The sequence below is a fragment of the Mauremys reevesii genome, linkage group 7, assembly GCF_016161935.1.
Source record: "Mauremys reevesii isolate NIE-2019 linkage group 7, ASM1616193v1, whole genome shotgun sequence".
In the NCBI taxonomy this organism is placed as follows: domain Eukaryota; kingdom Metazoa; phylum Chordata; order Testudines; family Geoemydidae; genus Mauremys; species Mauremys reevesii.
In genome coordinates, this window is record NC_052629.1 from 98,222,604 (window position 1) to 98,249,221 (window position 26,618).

At 42.3% G+C, this 26,618-nt stretch overlaps 1 protein-coding gene and 1 long non-coding RNA gene across 2 annotated transcripts in view; both read right to left on the bottom strand.

Annotated features, from left to right (window-relative positions):
* Window positions 1-26,618, bottom strand: part of FGD3 (FYVE, RhoGEF and PH domain containing 3) — a 183,433-nt gene that overhangs the window by 130,273 nt on the left and 26,542 nt on the right. The gene's annotated exons all lie outside the window — the stretch shown is intronic.
* Window positions 14,126-23,578, bottom strand: LOC120369021. Its single transcript, XR_005582895.1, has 3 exons — window positions 23,545-23,578; window positions 15,192-15,271; window positions 14,126-14,303 (listed from the first exon to the last, which is right to left on the bottom strand). It is a non-coding gene; the product is annotated as an uncharacterized LOC120369021 (long non-coding RNA).

Sequence of the window (26,618 nt, forward strand, 5' to 3'; positions counted from 1 at the left end):
TCTCAGAAGGAATAATGAACTCATCTTGGGGTCTTTCAATTCCTAGCTCTCAGAGCAGTAGCTTAAACTAACTTTTTAAGATGACTTTAACCTGACAGAGTGTCCCCTGCAGGTGGAATCTATTCACCTAGTATAATCAACATCCATGCACCCAACTCCAGCAGAACCTTATTCTTAGAGATAAGTCAATCTTAAGAGCTACAGCTAAGTCTACTGGCCTTGGGCTCACATTCAGGCTGTCCCCAGGTCCTCAGGACTGCCTCCAAAAAAAATCTTAGGATTTCCAGCCATGCCATGAACAGGGCAGCAGGTGCAATAGTTGCCACACCCATGAAGGTGACAGTGAATAAGAGAAGAAGATGAGGGAGATGGTCATATGGAGGTAAGCATACCACAGTTGTCTGGATTCCTTTACGAGCAGGGCCCAATCCTCAAAACTTAAGCAGAACTCTTGTTGAAGTCACTGGGAATTTTGCTTGAGTGTTGATGGGGCATTATATTTCTAAATCAGGAAAACAATAATTAAAAATATATATATATACTGATGTCAGGTTTTTCCCCAGATACCAATGAGAAAACCCAGCAGGTTGGGACAGCTGAGAGGAAGTCTTCGTTTTCTCATGTCAAACTGGTATAGTAATAACTCAAAGACAAAAAATTGTCTCTTCTCCACTTGCCTTTTAAATTATTTTACTTCAGCACAATAAATGCACTTGCAGCTGTATTTCTTTGGTGTCACAATGACTTCCAGATAAAGCCCATATCTTTCAAGAACAAAAATATCACAGAAGCAGGATTCCTCTACTCACATCTTTTTTTTTATTGTAAAAGTGACAGTTACAAGAATTTGAGGATCAGTTTGTAAAAAACATAATATAGGATAAACTAATACCAGAAACATATGGTGAACCAGAAAAATGTATGCTGGTATTTTAAAACTTTATCAATACACCTTCCCTTCCCAACTGGAAAGGTGTCATACACAATCCATACATCTATTATACACACTATATACACATTACACACCTGGTTTTTACTGTAAGGTACACAAACATGTATAAAATCATTATCCCTTCCAGAAGCTATGCTGAGAGGGAGCCTGAGGAGACCTTCAAGAAAACAGCAGAGGTACAAGGCCTCAAGGTCGATGGCCATATGTCTACAGGAGATCTCCCAAGATGCAAGGGGATCTGGGAGATCCCAAGGGTATGGAAACCAGTCCCCTTGTTTCTTCCATGGGGGGAAAACCTCCACCAGCCAACAGACAAATTTGGAGGAAATTCTGCAAGGGAATACTGGAGAGTTTTTCCTCATCCTTCACCCCCTCAAGTAGCATTCCTCCCATCGGGGTAGGATCTGGCCCAATAAGATACCTAAGTGATATTTTGTCTTTTGATAAGATAGCACCTTGGCTGGTGAATCTCCATAAAAGCTCAGTAAGATATACAAGGTAAAACCCACACACAGTTTAAGTGTCCTCCTCAAATGATAAAACCTATGGCTACTACGGGTTAGAAAGAAACTGCACCATAAATAGAAGAATTAAGAAGCAGTGTTCTGTTTTAAAAAGGCAGACTAAGTCTATACAGAATGATATTTAGTATAGGCTTTCTATCAGTGACCCTTAAGAACATAATTTAGGTCATTCCCGTAACTGCTGCACATAACTATTTCTTTGTCCACAAGAGGAAATGTATTATGAATGATTTAGTGATACTGTAACAAAAAACAAACAAACAAAATGGGGAAAAAATTTCAAAGAGGGTCCATGTTGTCATGGTGACTTCACAGCCATTATGTACTTCAGACCACATTTTAAAGAAAACTACATCTTCACCCCCATCAAAACAACAAAAACAAAATCCTGCTAGTTCATCACAAATTGATCAAAATATCAACAGATTTATTTGATCCTTCATCACCATTAGAAGTATTCACTCAATGCTATTATACTGTCTGATTCAGGTATTTAACAAACATAACAGATACAGCCAGAGTTTAAAAAAAATCTTAACTGTCAAATCAGTTTACCATCTATGAAGATGGTAATCTTTACAACTCTTCTGACAAGGATTATATTAGGACCATGTTTATGCTTTCACCAGATTTTATAAATGATTGGTTACAATAACCTTTTCATTCTTCCAGTTTTGCAGATACTGTTTGCAAGCCATTTGTTTTCTTTGCAAAATACCATCAATCTCACATACTGCTTGAGTCACATATAGTAAACAAATACCCTTAACCTGCTGAAATACAAAAAGAACTCTCAGTAACTACATGTGAATCTTCCAGAACAGCAGATTTTAAAAAGCATGCACTGTAAAGATCGTAAAATCAACCCAGCTCATTACAGCAGGCAACACAGCAAAAAGGTATACTACCAAAATTCTAAATTGCTCACGCCCATTGGTAAGTGCTTCTAAATACACCTGCTTGTAAACCAATAAATGACAATAAAAGATCTAGCATCTGGTCAGACACCATTTTCTATATGGTATCTGAAAAGACATTAAAGAATCCATGAGAAAGCGAGATTTGTAACAGATCACAGAGAGCTTACCAGCAGTTCACCACCAGAGCCTGGCCAGCCATCTGCCCATTTTTCTTCCTGGAAGCTGTTTCAGGGAGTTGCCACATTAACTTGAGAGGTGGGGTTTATCAGAATTATCATTCTGTGAAGTGAATCAATTAATGAAACAAAATTGTTTTCCTTACTAAACAATGCGTAGACACTAGGTCATTTGAAGGTTGCCTGTTTCTTCCTGCTTTAGGGCCTCCCTCCCAAATAACAGTCCATCCAAATTCTGCTTTTTTTTTTTTAATTATTATTATTCGTTCAAAAACTGCAGGAATACACTGAGCCCTCGACAATACCAGCTTGCATGATGAAAGAGCAAAAGTAGTTTTCAGCCTGCAGAATGCCTTAGAAGGGTTACCATGGAAATGAATGTGGTAAGGGGAGGGGGCTGGTCTGATGACAAGTGCTGCTACTAAATGGAGCAGAGCTTTAAAGGAAGGCTGAATGGGGGCTGTGCAGAAGAAACTGGGGAAGAGAGTGTGTTTTACTACTACTATTACCACCAACAAAATGACACCTGTGCTTTCATTTTCTATTAGTGTGATATGAAATAAAGCAAGGAGGCTCTAAGAAATAAAGTTCTCTGGGAAGCAAAGGGCAATGCTCTTTGAAACATCTGCTGGCATCAGAGACATTAGCAAGAACTAATGACCTGAAAAGAGTTTATTTGCATATTTGCATTTCCACAAAGAGGAATTTGGGTTTAAATTCAACAAAACAGGTTGGCAAGTATGAACCTGTTGCAGAGTTAAGGCAAGGGTAATGAGGATGAATGGAAAGGGGCATCTTCTCATCATGAAAATGCAGAATAGTATTTCCGTTACTGCCAATTGTCATGTATATTTTGAGACCATTCTGGAAACAGATTAGATTAATGATTACAATTGTATTAATATTATCTAGACGGAGCAAAAATGCAAAGGCCAGAGCTGCAGGAGTCAACATTGTGTCACACGCCTACCCTGACTGTTAATACTGGATGAGATTCCTACTTGAAATACTACAGCAGCGCTCACCCATGCTAGGTCTTGTCAGAACTCCCATTCATAATCAACTGGAATAATTCATGATAGACTGAAACCTGGCTTGAAAGTCTCGGCACAGGAGCCTAACACAATTTAAAATTAGTGGCTTTCAGGCACTGCCTGCACTCCAAAAATAGCTCAGACATTTTTTTGAGTCAATTAATCCAGACTGCTTTGGATCAGACCATGCCCTCAGATACATTATTGCAACCTCCACTGACTTCAGTTTTAAGTACTGTTATATTATGAAAATGCTTCAAATAATGAAGAAAAAGTGAATTACAGGATATATTATACAGACAGGGCGTTTAAAAGAATGCTTATATTTCGAGTGTTTGCCAGGAGCTGTCAGCAACTTTAAGGCATCCATTTCACCATTAACTATTATTTTTTAAATTCATTTTCCTTCAGTTTAGCAAAATTAAACGCACCCACACACTAGCTCAGAGCACCTAGCCAATTATTTAAAATTGAAATTTTGATTTATTTTTCTGTTCAGCTCAATCCTGCTCTAAAGACACCACCACCAGCACATTGGCCAGTTCTCCAGTCTCCCTTAACTCTCCTCTAAGGCCAGGCAAAACAAAACATTCCTGGAAAGTCAGCAAGCTGAAATTATTTTGGACCAAAAGTAGGAGGGGCAACTCATTGCCTCAGGGACCTTATAGAGAACACCTTGCTACCAACCTCCTTTCGAGGACAATCTAGTATCAGAACTTCCACTGCCATAATTGTGGTAGTGGATCACAGGGAGAACAGCAGCCTCTCAGGTCATTAGGGTACCTTGATGCTGTAATATATACAGGGCATTATATCATGCCCTGAGCTCCAAAACCTAGAATGCATATGAACAACAGGGTAAGTTAAGGACTGGAGGTAAGGTCTGGAGTCCTATGGTATTTCTAAGAAGAGGCCCACTTTTGCCATGAAATGTGTACAATTGTGCACCTAGTATTTCTCACTTCTCATGCCAATCAGATTTACACACACAGTCATTTAGATTCATTGATTCCAAGTCCAGAAGAGACTATTGTGATCATCTAGTCTGGCCTCCTGTATAACAGGCCATAGAACTTCCCCAAAGTAAATGTAGATACCATTTGCACTTGTAGACATCTTATTCATAGTAGCTGCACATACATTTTTGCATGTTGGATTTAGGCCTCCAGTTTAAAAAGAACGTGGTTTTAAATGTCTGAGATTTTACGGGCTGAAGTCAATTCTTTGCAGTAATGTTTTCAAGTCATACAGCTATCAGTGATGTAAATTGACACTTCAAACCTAGCATCCTGCATTGCCATTTCTGCTACTTTAATGTAGCTTACATAAACTGAGCCTTTATTTAAAAGGTGTTTTGAAGAACGCGGGCAGGAAAACATTTCAGCCAGGAGATGAAAGCTAACCATTTGGAGTCAAATTCTATCTGGAGCTATATACAGACATACACCAGAAAAAATACTACTGTTCCGGTCATGCAGAAAAACCATAGAGAGAGTGCTCTATGCCCCTCTGCTACAGGAACTGCAGGTACATATATGGCCCATGGCCCATGGGATCAGAAAGCATGATCTACATATTTGCACATGTACACTCCCTGAGCTATCTATAGCCCCGACACACACACTTCTGGTCGGATTCTTCCCTCTCTACCTAAAGAGATATACCAGGTGAAGAAACTAGGGGGCGGGGGAGGCAGCACAGGGACTGGTTTTGGCCAGAAGACAGGCACACTACACACTATTCTTATAATATGTTCGTCCATTGGGAGAGGGGGAGGTCTGTAACAGCTTTCTATTTAGCCTTTAGAGTGCACTACTTCATCCACTGTACTAAGCACATGCAAATCAACAAGGTTAGGAATAATGACTTCCTTTTTGTATGTATGACGACTGCCATAGAAATAACTCTTTAAACAGACCTGTTAGATTAATTGTGCTGTACCTGGATTACACAGATAATGGTTCCCAATGCTCCTATACCTGCCTGCCCATTTCATCTTTATAACCACTAATATTAAACTTCCACTCCCTGAGCAAATTCAAGGAAGATTCCACAGCAGAACCAGAACTGCATACATAAATGCAAACCTGATGAACTGCTAATGTTAACAGACGTATATGTATAATCTAAAACTGCCTCATGACTTAAGTGGGCAATACAATCCTACTCTAGGAAAGTATTATAGAAAATCACATTGCTTCTTAGTAACAAGGCAATGTAGCTTAGGGCAGTTTTCACATTTCCCTTCTTTCCTCTAGGAATGAGATTTAACCAAATATTGCAAATTGCTGGCTATTATCACCAAATGATCTTTTGGTAATCCTTCTGGGGCTTCCTATCAGAAACGGTCACATTCAAAGAAATGAAGAATTAATCCCTCAACTGCTAATTGCCGACAAATTGATAACCTCTCACTGGAAAAATTTAAAAAATAGTCCAAAACTAGAAGAATGATTTAAAAAATGGGAAAGGCTGTTCTTATGGAAAATTAATGCATCAATTACATATCCTGCAAAACAGATGGACACTTAGATATTTCACTATCATTTTTTCAATATTCAGAGTACATTAACACCTGTCCAATTTTTTAATGTTAACATTTGATGGTCACCTGGATGTATAAATATAAGTAGAGTCAGCAGTTTCACTCAATTTAATAAAATCCCAAGATATGGCAATCCCTTGTTAAATAGAGAGCTGATGATTGTATTACTGCCTAAAGGGACTCTAAACAAACAAACAAACAAATGCTTACTGTTCCAATGTTATCATTTTGTTTCTGATATTTATATGGCAATAATTTGTAATCTTGTTAAACTCCCCAAATAAATAAATGGTGAGAAAAGACTTGTGAAAAAGGGGAGGGTATGTAAATATCCATTAGCCACATGATTAACCTATGCTTTGAAGCTTTCTTTTTGTTTCATTTTTCCCTACATTACATTTAAAGCATGCTCTGAGCTCAGTGGTTTGAACATTGGCCTGCTAAACCCAGGGTTGTAAATTCAATCCTTGAGGGGGCCATTTAGGGAACCGGGGTAAAAATCTGTCTGGGGATTAGCCTTGCTTTAAGCAGGGGGTTGGACTAGATGACCTCCTGAGGTCCCTTCCAACCCTGATATTCTAAGACATTTGTTCAAGAGCCATGCAGCTTTCCCCCTCTGTACAACATATTTTATTCCAGCCCAGGTCACATCACCTGTGATAGAGCTGGTTGGAATTTAAAAAAACAAAAACAAAAAACGAAAGCTTATGCCCAAATAAACTGTTAGTCTCTAAGGTGCCACAAGGACTCCTCGTTGTTTTTGCTGATACCAACTAACATGGCTACCACTCTGAAACCTATCACTGGTGATGGAGGAGCAGCATCACTGTGCCACCTCAAGAGACATTCTCTAATTGGGAAATGGAGCACAGTGTTAGCCATCTCTGCTTCCAGTCCATTCCTGTGAATGTCTTGCTCTTTGTAGGTTTTGTTGCTGGTTTTAGGTGTATTTCAAGGTGGAGATTGAATACTTCAGATTTTTGAGCTCTTGAGTTTGGCAACACAGCTATTTGTAGGGTTGCACAGCTTCTGGGTCCATTCCAGCAAGCCTCCAAGTAAGCTAGCATGCTGCTTCCTGACTACTACAGTTGATCCCTGGGGCCTGGTGGCATGAGACCAGGGAGCTGTAACCTATTCACCGTGTATTAGGACAGATCAGATGTGGTATGGTTAGAACCAAGATGCTAGCACTCCAGGCTTGTATCATTGCCCCTAACTTGAAGGGAGACATCAACTTTTACATTGATTATTTATGCCAGCTACAGCCTATTGTTGTAAAACTCCTATAGCATATGTGCTGAGATCTGAATTTCCCAAATAATCTTACTAGGCCAAGTTTGTCACCCATGGAAATCTGACCAAGTCAATGTCAGGCAGGTGTTAGTATGCTGGTGAATTTGGCTTGGCATGTTTAGATTTCTGCAATCCACTTGAAAAGCTTCTACGTAAGATCAACTGAATAAAAATTAAACTTGGAAGGCATTCATATCATGGACATGGTGTAAAAGCAGATCAAGATTCTGTAACAATTAGCCAAATAACTTTCACGCATATGAATCTGCTAGATAAATACTCAGTAGAAAACTGCTCTAGAACATTTCCTCTGCAGCAAATCCATATGAATGAGTCTTTCATTCGACATGTTTGGAACACACATGTTACACCAGGGGTAGGCAATCTATGGCACGTGTGCCAAAGGCGGCACACAAGCTGATTTTCAGTGGTACTCACCCTGCCCAGGTCCTGGCCATACAACATACAACAATAGTTTAGTTATATATTACAGACTTATAAAAAGAGACCTTCTAAAAATGTTTAAAATGTATTACTGGCATGTGAAACCTTAAATTAGAGTGAGTGAATAAATGAAAACTTGGCACACCACTTCTGAAAGGTTGCCAACCCCTGTGTTACACCATGATATGGCCATAAGATGGCCTACAGTGGCATATGGCCCATCCATGACCACTATTAGCAAATATCTCCAACAGCCAAAAATGGGGCACTAGAAGGAGTGGACTCTGAGTTACTAGAGAAAATTTCTTCCCAGATGTGTGTGGCTGGTGGATCTTGCCCATATGCTCAGGGTCTAATTGATCAACATATCTGGGGTCAGGAAGAATTTTCCCCTAGGTCAGATTGGCAGAGACCCTGGGGGATTTTTGCATTCCTTTTCAGCATGAGTCACTTGCAGGTTTGAACTAGAGTAAATGGTGGATTCTCTTTAACTTGAAGTCTTTAAATCATGATTTGAGGACCCCAGTAATTCAGTCAGAGGTTATGTGTCTATTACAGGAGTTGTGGGTGAGGTTCTGTGGCCTGCAATGTGCAAAAGGTCAGACTAGATTATCACGGTTGTCCCTTCTGGCCTTAAAGTCTACGTGTCTATGTTTAGTATATCGGTCAGACTTCACTATCTGGAGGAGTTACAAAAGGGTAATCATAGATTAAGTTTACAGAAGATGTCAGTGTCATTGTATAGTAAATGCATTTCTTGTAGCTGGAACTTCAAAAGGCCTTTTTAAAGTTCCACATAGCTGCTTCTTGCCTGAATGATCTATGAAGAACAAAGATAACAAGGGAATTGATGAGAAATAAGCAATGAAAAATAAATAAATAAAACAAACAAACCAACCAGACATTATGAGACGAATGAGAGAGAGAGAGAGAGAGAAAGGGTAGTTCTGTGGAGCTCCAATTCGCTGGCACCCAAGGAGTCAGCATGAGCGGTCTGGTGTGCCAGGCTGGCATTTTTAATTTATCTTATATACACACAGGCAGCATAAGCTTTGAAAATAAATATTAAGAACTTCCAGAGGATTTCCAAGGCTCATATAAACTTAGTGACATGAACACAATTCTACAGTTGTTTCTGGAATACTAGGGAAGAGGAAGAATAATGGAAAAAGACAAGACTGCTCTCTTATCCAACACAACATGCACACAGTTACATTTGGCTTAGCAACTTCTATTTTGGCTTAATCTGTACAGAAACCCATGGAGTCATTTCCTCTGGTTTTCACTCTAGTTCATAATAGTAAACACACACTTTTAAACTGAGTGATCAGCAACTTGTCTCTTCACACAGAAAACAAATATCTCCTTTGTACCAGGAGAAACCAGTTGTGTATCTTAAGAGGTTCATAACAACGAAGATGTTGTTGACAAGCATACCAGGCTGATTAAAAAAAAGTGGATCTACTGTGATAATTACCTCCTCTAATAAGTATGTGAGTTTCACAGAATACTTTGCTGTTAATCTAACAGTTCATGTTACATTTTACATGCATTCCCGCTCTTTTTTGGAAAAGTATTTATTTACAAAGTTATTACTGAATGAACCATTCTCCCCACCCAGCATCTGTCACTGACTACACAGGACACCCTGCAAGAGAGCAGTTTGTTCTGTAACCAAAATGTGTAAAATTCCCAAATCTCTGGCCTATTAAAAGCAAGTGCTGGAATACAGCACTACTGAAAAAGGTTTGATATTTATTCTATTGCATTTTTGCATATTTCTACAATACAAAAGCACTTTACATCTAGGGGGCTGTTCAAGGAACAGAGATAGAAAACTACTACAACATTACTTTTCTATTGGTTCTCCAACCAAGACACAGTGACATGCTGGAGGGCCTTTCTAGAGACCTTTGTTACAATTCCACCCCCACCCCCAGCTAGAGGGAAGTGGGGAGGATTTCCTTGCCCTCCACTGGAATCACCTCCTGCAAACACTCCTCATTCTTCCTGACCATAGATGATTTCTCTCTCTAGGGGCTCAAACAAATATTTCTGAAAAGAAACATTTGGGGATTTTTTAAAAATTGGTTTTGGTTTCTCCTACCCCTCCCCCCCCCGAATGGCTGAGGTTGCATCAAATAACAAATAAGACCCTCTGCCCCCACCTTCTTCAACCATATTCAGATTACAGAGTGCATGATGAACGCTGTTGTATGCCAGCCGTATACTTTTCAAAGGATAAACATTTCCAGCCTGTTTTGTCTACTTAGATTTAGATTCCTTGGGGCATGGACTGTGACTATATGTCTGTACAGCATCTAGCACAACAGGGACCTGATCTTTGTGGGTGTCTCTGCGTGGTGTTGTAACAAATAAATAATTGTAGCTTGACATAAGCTCGTTTGCTTCGTGGTTATTTTGTAATTGTACTGCAGTAGTGCTTAGAGCAGGGGTGGGCAAACCTTTTGGCCCGAGGGCCACATCTGGGTATGGAAATTGTATGACGGGTCATGAATGCTCGTGAAATTAGGGGTTGGGGTGCGGGAGGGCGTGAGGGCTTTGGCTGGGGGTGTGGGTTCTGGGGTGGGGCTGAGGAGCTGGGGGTACAGGAGGGTGGTCCAGGCTGGGAATAAGGGGTTTGGAGGGGATCAGGGCTGGGGCAGGGGGTTGAGGCGCAGGAGTGCAAGCTCCAGATGGCACTTACATCAAGCAGCTCCCAGAAGCAGTGGCGCGTCATCCCTCCAGCTCCTATGTGGAGGTGCGGCCAGGTGACTCTGCGTGCTGCCCCACCTACCGGCGCTGCCCCGGCAGCTCCCAGTGGCTGCAGTTGCTGGCCAATGGGAGCTGTGGGGGCAATGTGTGGAGCCCTCTGGCTATCCCTATGCGTAGGAGGCAAAGGGGGGACATGCTGCTACTTCCGGGAGCTGTGCAGAGCCCCGGCATATGCAGAGTGGGACAAGCCCCCGACCCCGCTCCCCGGCTGGAGCTCGAGGGCCAGATTAAAATGTCTGAAATGCTGGATGCAGCCCTGCGGGCCGTAGTTTGCCCAACGCTGGCTTAGAGATTCCCCATTGTGCTAGGTGCTGTACAAACACATCGTAAGGCAGTCCACACCCTGAAGAGTTTACAGCCTAAGCAGGTGAAGGAAACAGAGAAACAGAGTGACCTGCTCAAGGTCACACAGCAAGTCAGTGGCAGAGCCAGGAATAGAACCAGATCTCCTGTGTCCCAGTCTAGTACACGATCCACTAGACAGCAAATAGTGCTGCTGTCTCCTCCTTAGGTCATGGTTACTGAGGAAGCAGTTTGGCTTCACAAATGAAGCGAAGAGATGATCCTGGCCTTCCTCTCTTTCGACAAAGATATACCAGCATACAGGGCTCATCACAGGCCAAGGGGGGAAATTCTTGTGGGCGTCTTTGTTAAAATATTGGCAGTACATTACTAGCACTGTAAGTTCACTTCCTACATCAGTCATAGTCTGGTAAAAATGTAATATGCAATTTTGCAGAAAGGACCAAATATTATGCACAGTGTAGACATTATGCAAACAATTTAGTAACTATAATGGCATTTCATGCAAGAAGAATAAAAGGAACACCGCATTCTGCCATACAAATTCATTTGTACTGAGCTACAAATACATTTACAAAGAAACTGTTCCATTCAGAGGATTAAATTACGATATTTCCAAGCAAAAACTTCAGGTCTTTCATAGAATGTATTTGCTCTTCATGCAACAATGGAGCAGAGATTAATTTGTAATGCTAGCTTTGGAGTTTACCAGTATGGTGAGATTTTAAGAGCAAAGGCCTCCTCCTCTTCCACTAGAGAAGCGTTTGAGTTGCATTCTCTCCTCTTATTTATCAAAACAGTCAAAGTTTTACCAAGTGATACACTGGCAAATGGAAAGGGGCTAGCCAGGCTCCTATGAGTCAAGGGACTCACACAGAAAGGTTTACTTTTTAAAACTTTATATATTAGTATTCTACATTTATATACACTACAGCACATTCCAAAAATTGGTGAGTGTGTAATCCTCTAAACACAGCTTGATCCTGACATTCATCTAAGTGGACCAGATTGTGGCACTCTTAGGGTATGTCTACGCTATGAAATTAGGTCAATTTTATAGAAGTCGATCTTTAGAAATTTATTTTATACAGTCGATTGTGTATGTCCCCACTATGGGCATTAAGTCGGCGGAGTGCGTCCTCAATACCGTGGCTAGCATTGACTCACGGAGCGGTGCACTGTGGGTAGCTATCCTACAGCTCCCGCAGTCTCCGCTGCCCATTGGAATTCTGGGTTAAGCTCCCAATGCCTGATGGGGCAAAAACACTGGTGGTTTTGGGTACATGTTGTCAGTCTCCCCTCCCTTCCTCCGTGAAAGCAATGGCAGACAATCGTTTTGCGCCTTTTTTCCTGGGTTACCTGTGCAGACGCCATAGCACGGCAAGCATGGAGCCCGCTCAGGTCACCACTGCTATTGTGAGCATTGTAAACACCTCGCACATTATACTGCAGTATGTGCAGAACCTGGTTAAGAGACGGCAGCACGAGGAAGATTGTGAGGAGGACATGGACACAGACATTCCTGAAAGCATGGGCTATGGCAGTTGGGACATCATGGCGGCTGTGGGGCTGGTTGATACAGTGGAACACCGATTCTGGGCCCGGCAAACAAGCACAGACTGGTGGGACCGCATAGTGTTGCAGGTATAGGATGATTCACAGTGGCTGAGAAACTTTCGCATGCGTAAGATCACTTTCCTGGAACTTTGTGAGTTGCTTTCCCCTGCCCTGAAGTGCAGGAATACCAAGATGAGAGCCCTGACAGTTGAGAAGCGAGTGAAGATAGCCCTGTGGAAGCTTGCAACGCCTGATTGCTACGGGTCAGTCAGGAATCATTTTGGAGTGGGCAAATCTACTGTGGGGACAGCTGTGATCCAAGCAGACAATGCAATCACTGACGTCCTCTTATCAAGGGTAGTGACTCTGGGAAATTTGCAGGTCATAGTGGATGGCTTTGCTGCAATGGGGTTCCCTAACTGTGGTGGGGCGATAGACGGAACGCATATCCCTATCTTGGCACCGGACCACCTTGCCAACCAGTACATAAACCGCAAGGGGTACTTCTCAATGGTGCTGCAAGCACTGGTGGATCACAAGGGACATTTCACCGACATCAATGTGGGATGGCCGGGAAAGGTGCATGACGTTCGCATCTTTAGGAATGTTCGAGCAGCTGCAAGAAGGGACTTACTTCCCAGACCAGAAAATTACCGTTGGGGATGTTGAAATGCTAATAGTTATCCTCTGGGACCCAGCCTACCCCTTGCTCTCATGGCTCATGAAGCCGTACACAGGCAGACTGGACAGTAGTAAGGAGCAGTTCAACTATAGGCTGAGCAAGTGCAGAATGGTGGTAGAATGTGCCTTTGGACGTTTAAAAGCTCGCTGGCACTGTTTGCTGACTAGGTTAGACAACAGTGCAACCAACATTCCCATTGTTATTGCTGCTTCCTGTATGCTCCATAATATCTGTGAGAGTAAGGGGGAGACATTTATGGTGGGGTGGGAGGTTGAGGCAAATTGCCTGGTGGCCGATTTTGAGCAGCCAGACACCAGAGGGATTAGAAGAGCAGAGCTAGGCGCGCTGCACATCAGAGAGGCTTTGAAAACCAGTTTCATGACTGGCCAGGCTACAGTGTGACAGTTGTGTGTATTTCTCCTTGATGCAAACCCACCCCCTTTGTTGATTTTAATTCCCTGTAAGCCAACCACCCTCCCTACTTCGATCACAGCTGGCAAAGGAAATAAAGTAACTATTGTTTTGATAACATGCATTCATTCTTTATTAATTAAAAAAAAGTGAGATAACTGACAAGATAGCCTGGGTGGGGTAGGATGGGGGAGGAGGGAAGGACAAGGCCACATTGCTTATTGTAGCCACACTACAAATCAAAACTGTTTGAATGATAGTCTTCTGTTGCTTGGGCCATCCTCTGGAGTGGAGTGGCGGGTGCCCAGAGCCTCCCCCCACCACATTCTTGGGTGTCTGGGTGAGGATATGGAACTTGGGGAGAAGGGCAGGCGGTTATACAGTGGATGCGGGGGAGGGGGGGTCTGCGCTCTTGTTGGCGTTCCTGCAGCTCCACCAGATGCCTCATCATGTTTGTTTGCTCCTCCATTAGCCTCAGCATCACCTCCTGCCTCTGCTCATCACGCTCACTTAATCCTTTCCTGGCCTCTGCCACTGAATGCCTCCATGCATTAAGCTGTGCTCTACCAGTGCGGGAGGACTGAATGAGCTCGGAAAACATGTCATCACGAGTGTGGATTTTTCGCCTTCCAACCTGCAATAACCTCAGGGACGGAGATGATAGGGAGAGCATAGAAACATTTGCACCTGCGGGGGGATAAAAAGGGAGAGTAAAATTGAAGATGATACATTTCTGAGAACAAAAGGGAGACTCTTTCACAGTGAAGCAAGCAATTCACAGCAGACAGCACATGTGCTTTAAGTACAAGGTCACATTTTGCCTTTTATATTGAGTGCCTGCTGGTATGGTGACACATCACACATGGCTGGGCAACAGAATTTGGTTTCCAGGCAGCCATGGTAAGCCAAAGGCTACACGGGGTTGGCTTCTTACGCCTTCATAAAATTTGGGAATGGTTTTAAACTGCAGCGCCCTCCTTTCCCATAGCAAGCAATGCCGATTGCATTTCACATTTAAAAGAAGGGGCTGAGGTTTTCAGGTGGATGTGCAGCACACATCTCCTACCACCCCACCATGTGGCTATTCTCTGGGATGATCCCTTTTAGCCAAGCGCAAACAGCCCAGCATGAACGGGGTCCTTTTACTGTTCCCTTACAAAAATTCCCCTATTTCAACCAGGTGACCATGAATGATATCACTCTCCTGAGGCTAACATAGAAAGGTATAGACCGAATGTTGCTTGAATGTGACCAAAACCCAGGACCATTCACTGCCATGCTTTGTGCTGCAATGATTCCAGACTACTTGCTACTGGCTTGGTGTGGTAAAGTGTCCTACCATGGAGGACAAAGTAAGACAGCCCTCCCCAGAAACCTTCTACAAGGCTTTCAGAGTACCTCCAGGAGAGCTTCATGGAGATGTCCCTGGAGGATTCCCGCTCCATCCCCAGTCACGTTAACAGACTTTTCCAGTAGCTGTACTGGCCGCAAATGCATCCCAATTCTTCAGAGAAAATCAAACATTAAACACTATTGCTTTTAAACCCTGTACTGTAGTTACAAATGTGCACTCACCAGAGGTGCCTTCTCTGGCTTCAGGGTCGGGGATCCCGCCTTGGGAGGGTATTGGCTCCAGAGTGATGAAAAGGGCCTGGCTGCCGGGGAAAACGGATTCATCACTTGCCTGCTGCTCATTCTCCTCCTCATCCACAAAATCCTCCTCCCTGTTGCGCGAGACTCCCCCACCTACGGACAGTGGTGGGGTAGTGGTAGGGTCCCCCCGAGAATGCCATGCAGCTGACCATAGAAGCAGCATGTATGTGGCTCTGACCCGGAGTGACCATTTGCCTCCTTTGTCTTTTGGTAGGCTTGCCTGAGCTCCTTAACTTTCACGCAGCACTATTGTGTATCCCTGTTGTAGCCTCTGTCCACCGTGCCTCTGCGATTTTGGCATATATATTAGCATTTCTTCTTTTTGATCAGAGTTCGGCCTGCACAGATTCTTCTCCCCATACAGCAATCAGATCCAGTGTCTCCCTTTCAGTCCATGCTGGAGCTCGTTTGTGATTCTGGGGGGACTGCATGGTCACTTGTGCTGCTGAGCTCGCTGTGCTGACCAAACAGGAAATGAAATTCAAAATTTCCTGGGGCTTTTCCTGTGTACCTGGCTAGTGCATCGGAGTTCAAAGTGCTGTCCAGAGCGGTCACATTGGAGCACTCTGGGATAGCTTCCAGAGGTCAATACCGTCAAATTGCATCTGCACTACCCCAAATTCAACCCAGCAAGATTGATTTTAGTGCTACTCCCCTCACCGGGGAGGAGTACAGAAGTCGATTTTAAGAGCCCTTTAGGTTGACGGAATGGGGTTGATTGTGCAGACACATTCATTTTAAAATCGACCTAACAGGACTAAATTCGACCTAATCATGTAGTGTAGACCAGGGCTTACTCATGTAGAGTAGTAATTTACTACTCAAATAGTCCCATGGGAATTAATGGAACGGCTTAGGAAGTAGGTACTACTTTGTATAAGTAAGCATGGCAGAATCAGACCCAGTAATAGGGAAATCTTTCAGTTTGTGATAGTTTGTGATTGAGTGCAAATACATGTTAAAATGTGCTATGTTAGAAGGAATAATAGAACCTACTTTGTGTTCTAATGTGTTATCTGATTTCAGCTACCTACAGAAAAAGATTTTCTTGTTTCTCTCCTGTTGTTGCAGTTCTAGATTGCTCAATATCATTTTGTTTTAAATCAACATATCAATTTATCCAAGAGGGAAAAAAAATTATATAGTAATGGACATTCAGATTAAATTCCTTGTATCATTGACTACTCAACTATTTTTGCATGAAAAATTGTTTGCATTCAAACTCTTGTTCAGCAGCCTTTTTCAATTACCTCAACATAGGTATGCCTTCATGTAAACTTCAAAAGTCTTTTGTGCTACAATTAAGAGAAAGGTTACACTTCACTGAACTGATAATTTCTCTTTCCAATCGTAAATGCTCATACAGGCTGAATTTCCTTTCCACAAACAAGTAACAATGCACTTCCTTAGCATAGCAAACCAGAATATTTGCCTACACCAAGAAAGTAAAAGTTACAACTATCACTACAAAGAAAAATTTTAGTAGTTCCCATTAATCTCTGTATTACATTAATTAAAGCTCATGCTTGCACAAAGAACTGTAAACATCAAGCCAAATGTATGTCAAATTTGTAATTTCCAGAGACTTTCCCATTTGGATTTCAGAATAGAATAAGTTATCATTAAATCTTTTCCATTATATGTTAATCGTATTTATAACAGGCCTTTTATCCAAAAAAGAAACCCAAAGCATCTTACCTACTTAAAACACTATACACTGGTATCAATTCATCAGCCAGTGAAACATGACCACCCATACAATGAAATTTGGCAGTTCTTTAAGTGTGCTTAATTTCAAACCTCGCTTGATCACTGAGTTTGAACTTCAGCATGACTCAGTTTGAACTTCAGCATGACTGAGTTTGTGTTCTGATGAAGAAATACTGAAAAAAGAGCAAACAAAGAGCAATAAAATAAGTGAAAGTGAAAGAAAATATGAAGGGAGTGACAACAGGAGTGGGGGGGGAAGAGAAAAGTCTAATAAAAAATAGACTATTACATAAACACACACACACACACACACCATACACAGAGCACCAAATAGTCCTAGACTAGCTTTTTTCATGGAGGTTGACTCCTTTCATTATGAACACACAACTACAGGCATCACTTGAGCAGTGGGGAAAGTCTGCTTTTGTTTCTAACTTTTGGGGTACAGAGGGGGGAATACATTTAAATTACAAGGATGAGTTTGTAAACTCAGACTAGTTTTGCAAACACAGAAAGCATTTGAATAGTTTGCAAAACTTCAAACCCAAGAGTTCATACATACCTAATCAAACCCATCATGACATTGCATGAACCTGTTGTTCTTCCATCTAATTCATCTGTTTTGGCAGTCAGACCCTCCAACTTCTCATCCAGAGACATCACAGAACTTTACAAGTGATCCATTTTTTAATCCAGGCCCACCAGGAGTTCCCAAATTGACCCCAAGCTAAAAATTTGGCTGAATAAGGCAACACTTGGGCCAAAGCAAGCATACATGTAGCCAGAAAAATTTGGACCTCTCTAGTCTATTGTCTTTTGCAGGCATTGCAAATTGAGGCCCAAATCCTCCAATCATCAATGCAGGTAAGTAACTTTAAGCAAGTGAGCAAACTCCTTGAACTCAAGTGTTTGCAAAATCAGAGCTTCACCTACTACTGCTTTTAGACTGACTGTTAAAAACAAGCTTTTACACACTTGTGGTCTTTTTTGCTTAGATCTGTATTTTGGCTCTGCACAGGACATCTGCTTTGCTGCTCAGGTATGTTCTGCTTTGCATTAATACAGTTTTTGGAGTGGGAGGCTCAGGAACACTTTCAGAACAGAGCCTGCAGTTTCATGCCTCCAACCCTGAAACAACTATTTTAAATACCAGATACAGAGCCTTTTTAAATACTCATTGTCTACCAGCTTCATCTAAAATTGTCTACAATTATTTTTAAATTATTGCTGCAAACATTTATAAAGGCACCCATCACCACAGTAGCCGAGTGCATTTAGATTAAGATAAAGAACATTTTTCAAGCAAAGGGAGAAAAATCAATCACGACCCCTTCCGCCACCGCCCTATAACTTTAAAAGGCAGATGGAGAAAAGCTAGGGAGTAGGCCATATCCCATATGTTTGCAAAGCAGGAAGTTAACTGAAAGACTGAACAAAGAGATAAGCAATGCAATGGTTTCTAAGGCTATGTCTACACTAGAGCCTATGTCGGCATAACTTATGTCATGGGGGGGGGGTGAATAAACCACCCACCGAGCGACATAATTACACTGACATAAGCGCTCGTGTGCACAGTGCTATGTCAGTGGGAGAGCTTCTCCTGTCAACTTAGATTTTGCCATTCATGGAGGCAGTTTTCTTACGTCAATGGGAAAGCTCTCTCCCGTCGGCATACAGCATCTTCACCAGATGTACTGCAGCAGTGCAGCTCCATTGGTACAGCTGCGCCACTGCAGCTCTGTCATGTAGACATGTCCTAAGTTGGCAGGCTCAAGCTGTTTCTGGCTGGAGTGAAATCCATAGTTGAGAGCCCATTACCAAGAATGCCTTGCTTCTAATTCCCCAAAGCTTTATATTGGGACAGGTTAGCAACAAACACAGGTGGGCCTGCCAGTCAACATATTGCAATATAATAAACTGATAATGTACCTCACCCAAAGAATTCCTGTAAAATGTGCAAATATGTGTATGCCCAGGTAAAAGTAATGGAAACGTAAAAAATCCACGTGCTGCAAAATGATATCATGGATGTCAGATGTATCATACACATGTTAGGCAGGTGGGTAGAATCCCAGTACTTTAGTTATAAAAGCTCAAGAGTCCACACTTGTCACTGGTGGCAACTTTTATATTCTCTTTGTGTCAGACAATAGAGGGCAATATGTTTATACACTTAACCAGTTCATTACAATACCAAATATTGTTGCCATAGTGAGCAAGTGCTGTTAAATATATGCCAAGTAAATCAGAACCTGAGAAAATGCAGCTGTTCTGTTTTTCCATACACAAAGCCACCATATTCTTTCAGTCTTACAGAGTTATTTTAGGTGAAAGAAAACAAGAATGTAAAGTCTCCATGAGAAAGAAGCATGTATCTCTGCAGCACGTTACATCCACCTGAAGTGAAAGTGCCTTCAAACCAGACAGGTGCTTTACTTAGAAACGTAAATAAGTAGATTAAAAAACAAAACACAGATACAAATCATGTCAGTAGAAGAACAAATTAGATACAGCCAGCAATTTGTGCTGACCCCAAGAGCTGTTGCTGGGAAGCAAAGAAATAACTTCCAGATTAAAGAACATAGCTAGACATACTACTTCTGTTAACTACTTAACAGGAACACCACTTTGCAACTGATCATACCAATTAGGCACAGTAATTTAATAACATGTTCAATGAAGAGTAAAGAAAAGACAAGGGGGGGGAGTAGCGGTAACAGAGGAATAACTGATCATTTTACAGGGTGAGCCTAGGAAAGGACTGAAGGCTGGTTAGTGTACAGTTATGCCTCTAAGATGTACTTCAAGAGCCAAATTCTGGTCTTGTTTACCCCTCTGCATTCCCCATCAAATTCAATACAGGGAGAGGACTGACCAGAAGATCTAAATAGTCTTTTCCATTTAGGATTCTCACTTTAGGAAGAATGGTGGTGAGAAACTCTGCTAGACCTAGGGGGAAAAATTAGTAAAATAAATACATTTGTAATATTGAGGTCAAGGGCTTGCATGATTAGCAGGGGGCTGTAGCATAAAGGAATTGGGTAGTTTGCCTTTAAATTGTTGTGAGCCTCCTAGTGGAAGTCACTGTGTTCTATGTCTGAGAAACCAGTTAGAGTGGTAGTCTGTACATATATAGCTAAACTTTGCATGTTTGTATATTTTTATTGGAACCCCACTGTGCCCCTGAGGCTTCTACATATTATTTTATTGTGTAAAAAGCAAAAGAGACACAACAGGGATAGAATCTGGCTCATTGCAGAATATACCCAAGTACACGAAGAGGAAAGCTAGGGATCTTGGTTTTAATTTCCATCTTAATCATGTAGAATTGCAGCATGATAAAATACTACAGGCCCAACTCTGCTCTCGTATACACAGTGCAGCCCTCCTTCGTCTTCACATGAAAATCACCTTGTGATTTGGCTCTCTTGGAAGTCTGTTAATGAGATGCCCTTAACAGAGATAATAATTCAAGACTAGGTTTTATTGGTAGAGCTGTGAAAGAAGCTTTTTTAGTTATGTGTATCATGGCAGTACCTAAGGCCCCAGCCATGGATCAGGACCCCATTGGGCTAAGCACTGTACAGACAGAACAAAAAGACAATCCCTGCCCCAGAGAGCTTTACAGTTTAAGAGTACAAGCGATAGTGTCTGTTTGTTCTAGTTAATTCTGTTAATCTCGCTTTCAATACATGCTCACCCCCAGTTCAGCAAGAAATCAGGATGGTATTTAACTGGTGCAATTAAGTATTCTTGTTAAAGCTGTTTAATAAGATCAATAAGAAAACAATCAGGATGTGTTTATGTGGAGAAATATAACGATTATGCAGAACACCTATATTTTTATGCACACGTCTAAATATAATTACACAAGTAATACAAAAAACATTTTGGGACAGCTGTCAAATCAAGCAAAACAACTGGAGAAATATATTATTTTTCAATGGAAGAAATAAATTGTTTCCTTTTCATCCTTAAGCATCAAGTGTCATCTGGTGGATTGACATAGAATTGCACTGAAAGCAACATTTTACAGCAGTGGACAGACAGATTATAGTCAAACATTTGGTCTTTCCTTTTTTACGTACATCCTTAGATATGCAAATAAGCAACATTTTAATTAACCTACATCAACAGGAGTTATTTATAATGTGCCCAGTAGTGGGATTCTCTCATAACACTTCTATTACTTATTAAATTGTTTAACTGTACTTTCTAATTTAAATTATCTTTGAAAAGGACAATTTCCCAGTATTGTCAACCAAAAGTGCTCAGCTGTTATGAGTGTGGCCTCGTGAAATCATGAGATCAGTTTAAAAACTATGAGTTTTTTTTTTAAATAACCAATTTGGGATGGGGGTTTTCTTTCTGGTTTCTAAGCTTGTAGAATGCACTCTGGTCACATTATTTCTGCAACCCTGAGGGCTAGAAACTTACGTGAGGTTTCATTAAAAGAAAAAAAAATGGAGTAATTACTTGACTCCAGTAGCTTAAGAAAAACCACCAAATATCATAAGACTCAAGACAAAATTGTAAAAGGAGTTCACATCCTCCACCCCCACAAATCTTGAGCATGTGGGGTACTGTCTTAAAAAAAAAAAAAAAAAAAAAGTGTGAACATTTAGCACTAAACCAAACATGATCCTTTTCCCTGCTCCTTTTTAGATTTTCAACATGGATTTTGGTCTCCTCTCTCTAAGCCTGGTCTACACTAGGCATTTAAACCGGTTTTAGGAGCGTAAAACCGATTTAACGCCACACCCGTCCACACTGAGAGGCCCTTTATATCGATATAAAGGGCTCTTTAAACCGGTTTCTGTACTCCTCCCTAACGAGAGGAGTAGCGCTAGTATCGGTATTACCATATCGGATTAGGTTTAGTGTGGCTGCAAATCGACAGTATTGGCCTCCGGGCAGTATCCCACAGTGCACCACTGACCGCTCAGGACAGCAATCTGAACTCGGATGCAGTGGCCAGGTAGACAGGAAAAGCCCCGCGAACTTTTGAATATTTCCTGTTTGCCCAGCATGGAGCTCCGATCAGCAGGGTGGCGATGCAGTCCGAAATCAAAATAAAAAAAGAGCTCCAGCATGGACCATGCGGATGTGATCACAGTAAGGGCAGGCAAATCTGTTCTATCAGCTCTCCGTTACAGAAGACGAAATTCAAAATCATTTTTAAAAAAATCTCCAGACAGACGCCATAGCAGGGACTCAGCGCACTGCTGCGTGACAAGCGTAACGGAAAGCCAAAGAATCAAATGGACGCTCATGGACTGGAGGACTCAAGCTATCCCACAGTTCCTGCAGTATCTGAAAAGCATTTGCATTCTTGGCTGAGCTCCAAATGCTTCTAGGGTCAAAAACAGTGTAAGGACTGGTAACCATGCCGACTAGCATCCGTTAGGTCTATCAAGGGCGCCTGGCCCTAATTTTTCCTGGTAGATGGTGCAGTATGGCTGGTAACCGTCCTCATCATAGCAACAGAGGGCTGAGCTCCATCAGCCCCCACCCTTCATGTGTAAAGAAAAGATTCAATTGCCCCTGGACTAGCAGCGCGATGCTGGGCTCCCCTCCTCCACACTTCTTAATGTCCTGTCTGGACTATCATAGCAGCTGGAGGCTGCCTTCCATTCATTTCTCACTAACAAGTCACTGTGTCTTATTCCTGCATTCTTTATTACTTCATCACACAAGTGGGGGGACAATGCTACGGTAGCCCAGGAAGGCTGGGGGAAGAATGGAATCAACAGGTGGGGTTGTTGCAGGAGCACCCCCTGTGAATAGCATACAGCTCATAATTTCTGCTGGATCTGACACAGAGCAGCTGTGCTCTCTGGTTCTATGATACAGTGGTTCTCTAGTACACTTGCCCATATTCTAGACAGGACTGATTCTATTTTTAGATACCAAAAAGGAGGGATTGACTCAGGGAGTCATTCCCAATTTTGGCTTTTGCGCCCCTGGCTAAGAGCAGCCAGGGGCACTTATGACAGCAACAGATGGTGCAGTGCAAAAGGACTGGTAACCATGATCATCTTTTTACCAATTTATGGATTGGTAGATGGTACAGTATGGCTGGTAACCATCTCTGCTGTCATGCAAAAGCAAAAGCATGCTGCTGTGTAGCGCTGCTGAATCGCCTCTGTCAGCGGCATCTAGTCACAAAAGGCAAAACAGGCTCCATGATTGCCATGCTATGGCATCTGCCAGGGCAATCAAGGGAAAAAAGGCCGCGAAATGCTTGTCTGCCGTTGCTTTCCCAGAGGAAGGAGTGACTGACGACATTTACCCAGAACCACCCGCGACAATGATTTTTGCCCCATCAGGCACTGGGATCTCAACCCGGAAATTCCAAGGGGCGGGGGAGGCTGCGGGAACTATGGGATAGCTACAGAATAGCTACCCACAGTGCAGCGCTCCAGAAGTCGATGCTAGCCTCGGACCGTGGACGCACACCACCGATTTAATGTGTTTAGTGTGGCCGCGCGCACTCGATTTTATACAATCTGTTTTACAAAACCGGTTTATGCACTTTCGGAATAGTCCCGTAGTGTAGACGTACCCAGAGATCCAACAGATCCTCTCCAATATCTCTGCCAAAGAGCACACAGAAAGGACAGAGCTGTAACTGTCCTACGAGAAGAGGGAAGGCGTTTAGGTCAGTTACACTTAACTAGATTTTTACGTCAGTGCCCAAAAGTACGATAAAAAAAAAGGAGGGTATCTAATTTAATCAACCAGATTGCCAACTTGCTCATCATGATCACCACCAAACATGAATCCTGGCCATCAGGTTCAGTGCTATGATTTTTAAAGTCAACTTTTTAGAAGTCTAAGAGGTACCTTTATACATTGAAGATACCTTCAAGCATAAAATGTCACCATTTTTCAAGTAGTCCAGTGTACCTGATGGTGGGAAGAACCTACATTATTATGTATGTTATTTATTGGAGACTGTAGGTGAGCTCTATGGATGGAAACTCTTATGCTGTCATACAGAGCTACCTCCACATCATTAGGCTAAAGCAGAGGTAGCAGTACTAGTGGTAATAAGCACATCAGCTAGAAAGCGATCAGCTGTCTCTATATGAGAGCTTTTAAACAAGTCTGTAACTCCACCAGCAAGGTGACATTCCGTATAACTTGTGTTATTCCTTAAACCATACAGATAATTGTTTTTTCCTGGACAGACAGGCTTTTCAGGCACCGTACCAATCCACCCTCTTCAACTCCATTCCCCTGAAGTCCAATCCAATGTCTGGGTCAAGAATGCCAGGTAAAACAATCAAATTGGGCTTTGCCCAATAAGACCCTCTGAGTCAGCTGTCACTGAATCCCATTGTGCAAAACTTCTGTAGGTGCTGACTGTACGTGCAATGCTTTTCTTTGTTTGGTATTTTCTATATAAAACCAAACCACTTAAACGGATGTTACATGTAACAGTCAAGGATAAACACAGTTTCAACAAAAAGACTTTACTGATCAGAGCTGCTTCTGAACATATCAGTAAGATAAATGTTTGAGGAGCTCTTCATTAATATTAAAATCAATATTCTCTAATCAGCCAGCCCAATTCATTGAACCCACTCTCCTGGAAAACTAAAAATATTGATGAGTCAAGCCCTGAAGATCAAAATATCCAGGTTATTTTGGATGAAGGGGGAAAGCAAGTTCCAGGGTCAAGGATTCCTCTTAGAGAGAACCTTGCTGGAAGTACAATCACTAGGGCCTGCCAGCCAGAGCCCCCTTCAGTCCCAAGTGCACAGAACTGATCTGTCAGGTTGCCAGCGCACAAGCCATTTACAGCTTCCTAAGTCAAAGCCAACACCTCAAACTCCATCCAAAAACTCTTTGGCAGCCTGTGTAGAATTTCAGGGACTGGTGGTGTAATCTGTTCTCTGTGCAAAGTGTTGCTTAAAGTCAGTACGTTTCTGACTGATTTTAAGGTGTATCCCCATGTAGACCCAGAAAGCATAAATTTAACCCCTAATCTCATTCAGACATTGAGTAAATTGCCAAACTGCCCCAGCCAGGGCAGATGGATTGGAACACAGAGCTTCACAGCATAGGGAAGGCGCTATAGCCAACAACAACTTACTGACCCTAAACAGCCACAAGAGGCCCATCAGAACAGATAAGCAAACACCCCCAGAACATTACCCTCAGCATCTCCCCACTAAAAAGGGAGTGAAACCAGGGCCGCATTAAGTCATTGGCACTATATGATGATGTCTAAGGCCTCAGCTCCTGGAATCACAGGGTGAGAGCAGAAACTCAGCTGACATTTAAAAAATATATATATATAGTATTTTGTAACCAATGCAGTGATGTCTGCCTGAGTCTGCAGACAGCATGAAACAATAGTAAGGAGTGGTGTGAACTGCCTCATGCATCTCAACGGGGAGTTAACATTGAGCCCTCATTGTCTTGGGGGCCCTGCCAACACTAGCAGAGAACTCCGTCTGGCAAGAGGAGAAGAACGCAGTGGATTTGCAGTGGATCCACCCAAGTAGATATACTTTGGCTGCTAGGATAAGTACAGAGGTACTCCCCTGTTGCTCCCAATAGGAGGCGAGGCCCTGATCCTGGCAAGATAACAAGGACCAGGCCACTAGCTCTGCCTCTGGAATGGGTGGGGCCCCCTGCCTCTTCAAATTTGGAGCAGGGTCACAACATGGGGTGTAATTACAGGATGTTATCATGGTGTGCCCAGGGCCCCAGATTGCCTTAATCCAGCCCTGAGAGAAGCCACTCCAACATGGCATCTCTTACCCTTCTAGAGACTACAAACCCTGCTTTTCATGGTATGGAAGGAACTTGACAGATCTAAGAGAATTAGCATGGCTATTCCCAGAGCTGTCCTACAAGAACCATCTCAGCCACCTGTTCCAGTACAGGAGATTGTTATCTTAACAGGAGGAATCAATTACATTCCGATTTATACATTACAAGTAAGCAGAACTCTGATTACATAAACCAATGCTACAGCTTCCAGTAGATTTTTTTTTTTTTTTGGTTCCTGCATGAATCTTAAGGATTCCTTAAATCTACAGCCCTTTAATGTCTGTACCAAGCATGCAGTCTGCCAGCACTGTAGTAACTCAGGCTGGCAGTGAGAAAAAAAATCATTCCTAACAAAATTTACAGTTAGGAATTTCCAGTAGAGCACTGGCAGGCAGCAGCCAGAAAGTGATGATACCAAGAATGACAGAAATGTTTTTCTTTTAGCAGGCTTGCCTGACCATTACACAGAAGTGCTGGAACGATTTGTATAGTGGGGGTGCTGAGAGCCATTGAACCAAACTGTAAACTCTGTATATGACAGAAACCACTTCAAGCCAGGGGGTGTGACAGCACCCCTAGTTCCAGCACCTATGCCATTACAAGGGCCAAAGCAAACTTTACACCACCTTGGTTCCCTGCAAGACTGTAGATATGAAGTGCAGAGAAGTCCTACAATGTTTAAAACTGCTTCACACTGAATAAGATCATTAGCAAGCCTCCTCCTTCAAAAAAAACAGGAATTTTCCTATTTCTGCATGATGCTCACTCCCACCATTCCCAGTTTACAGGCTCAGTTCTTCTAAGCACTGATCACTAGTGGAAATACCATATATATACACACCACAAGTTGAC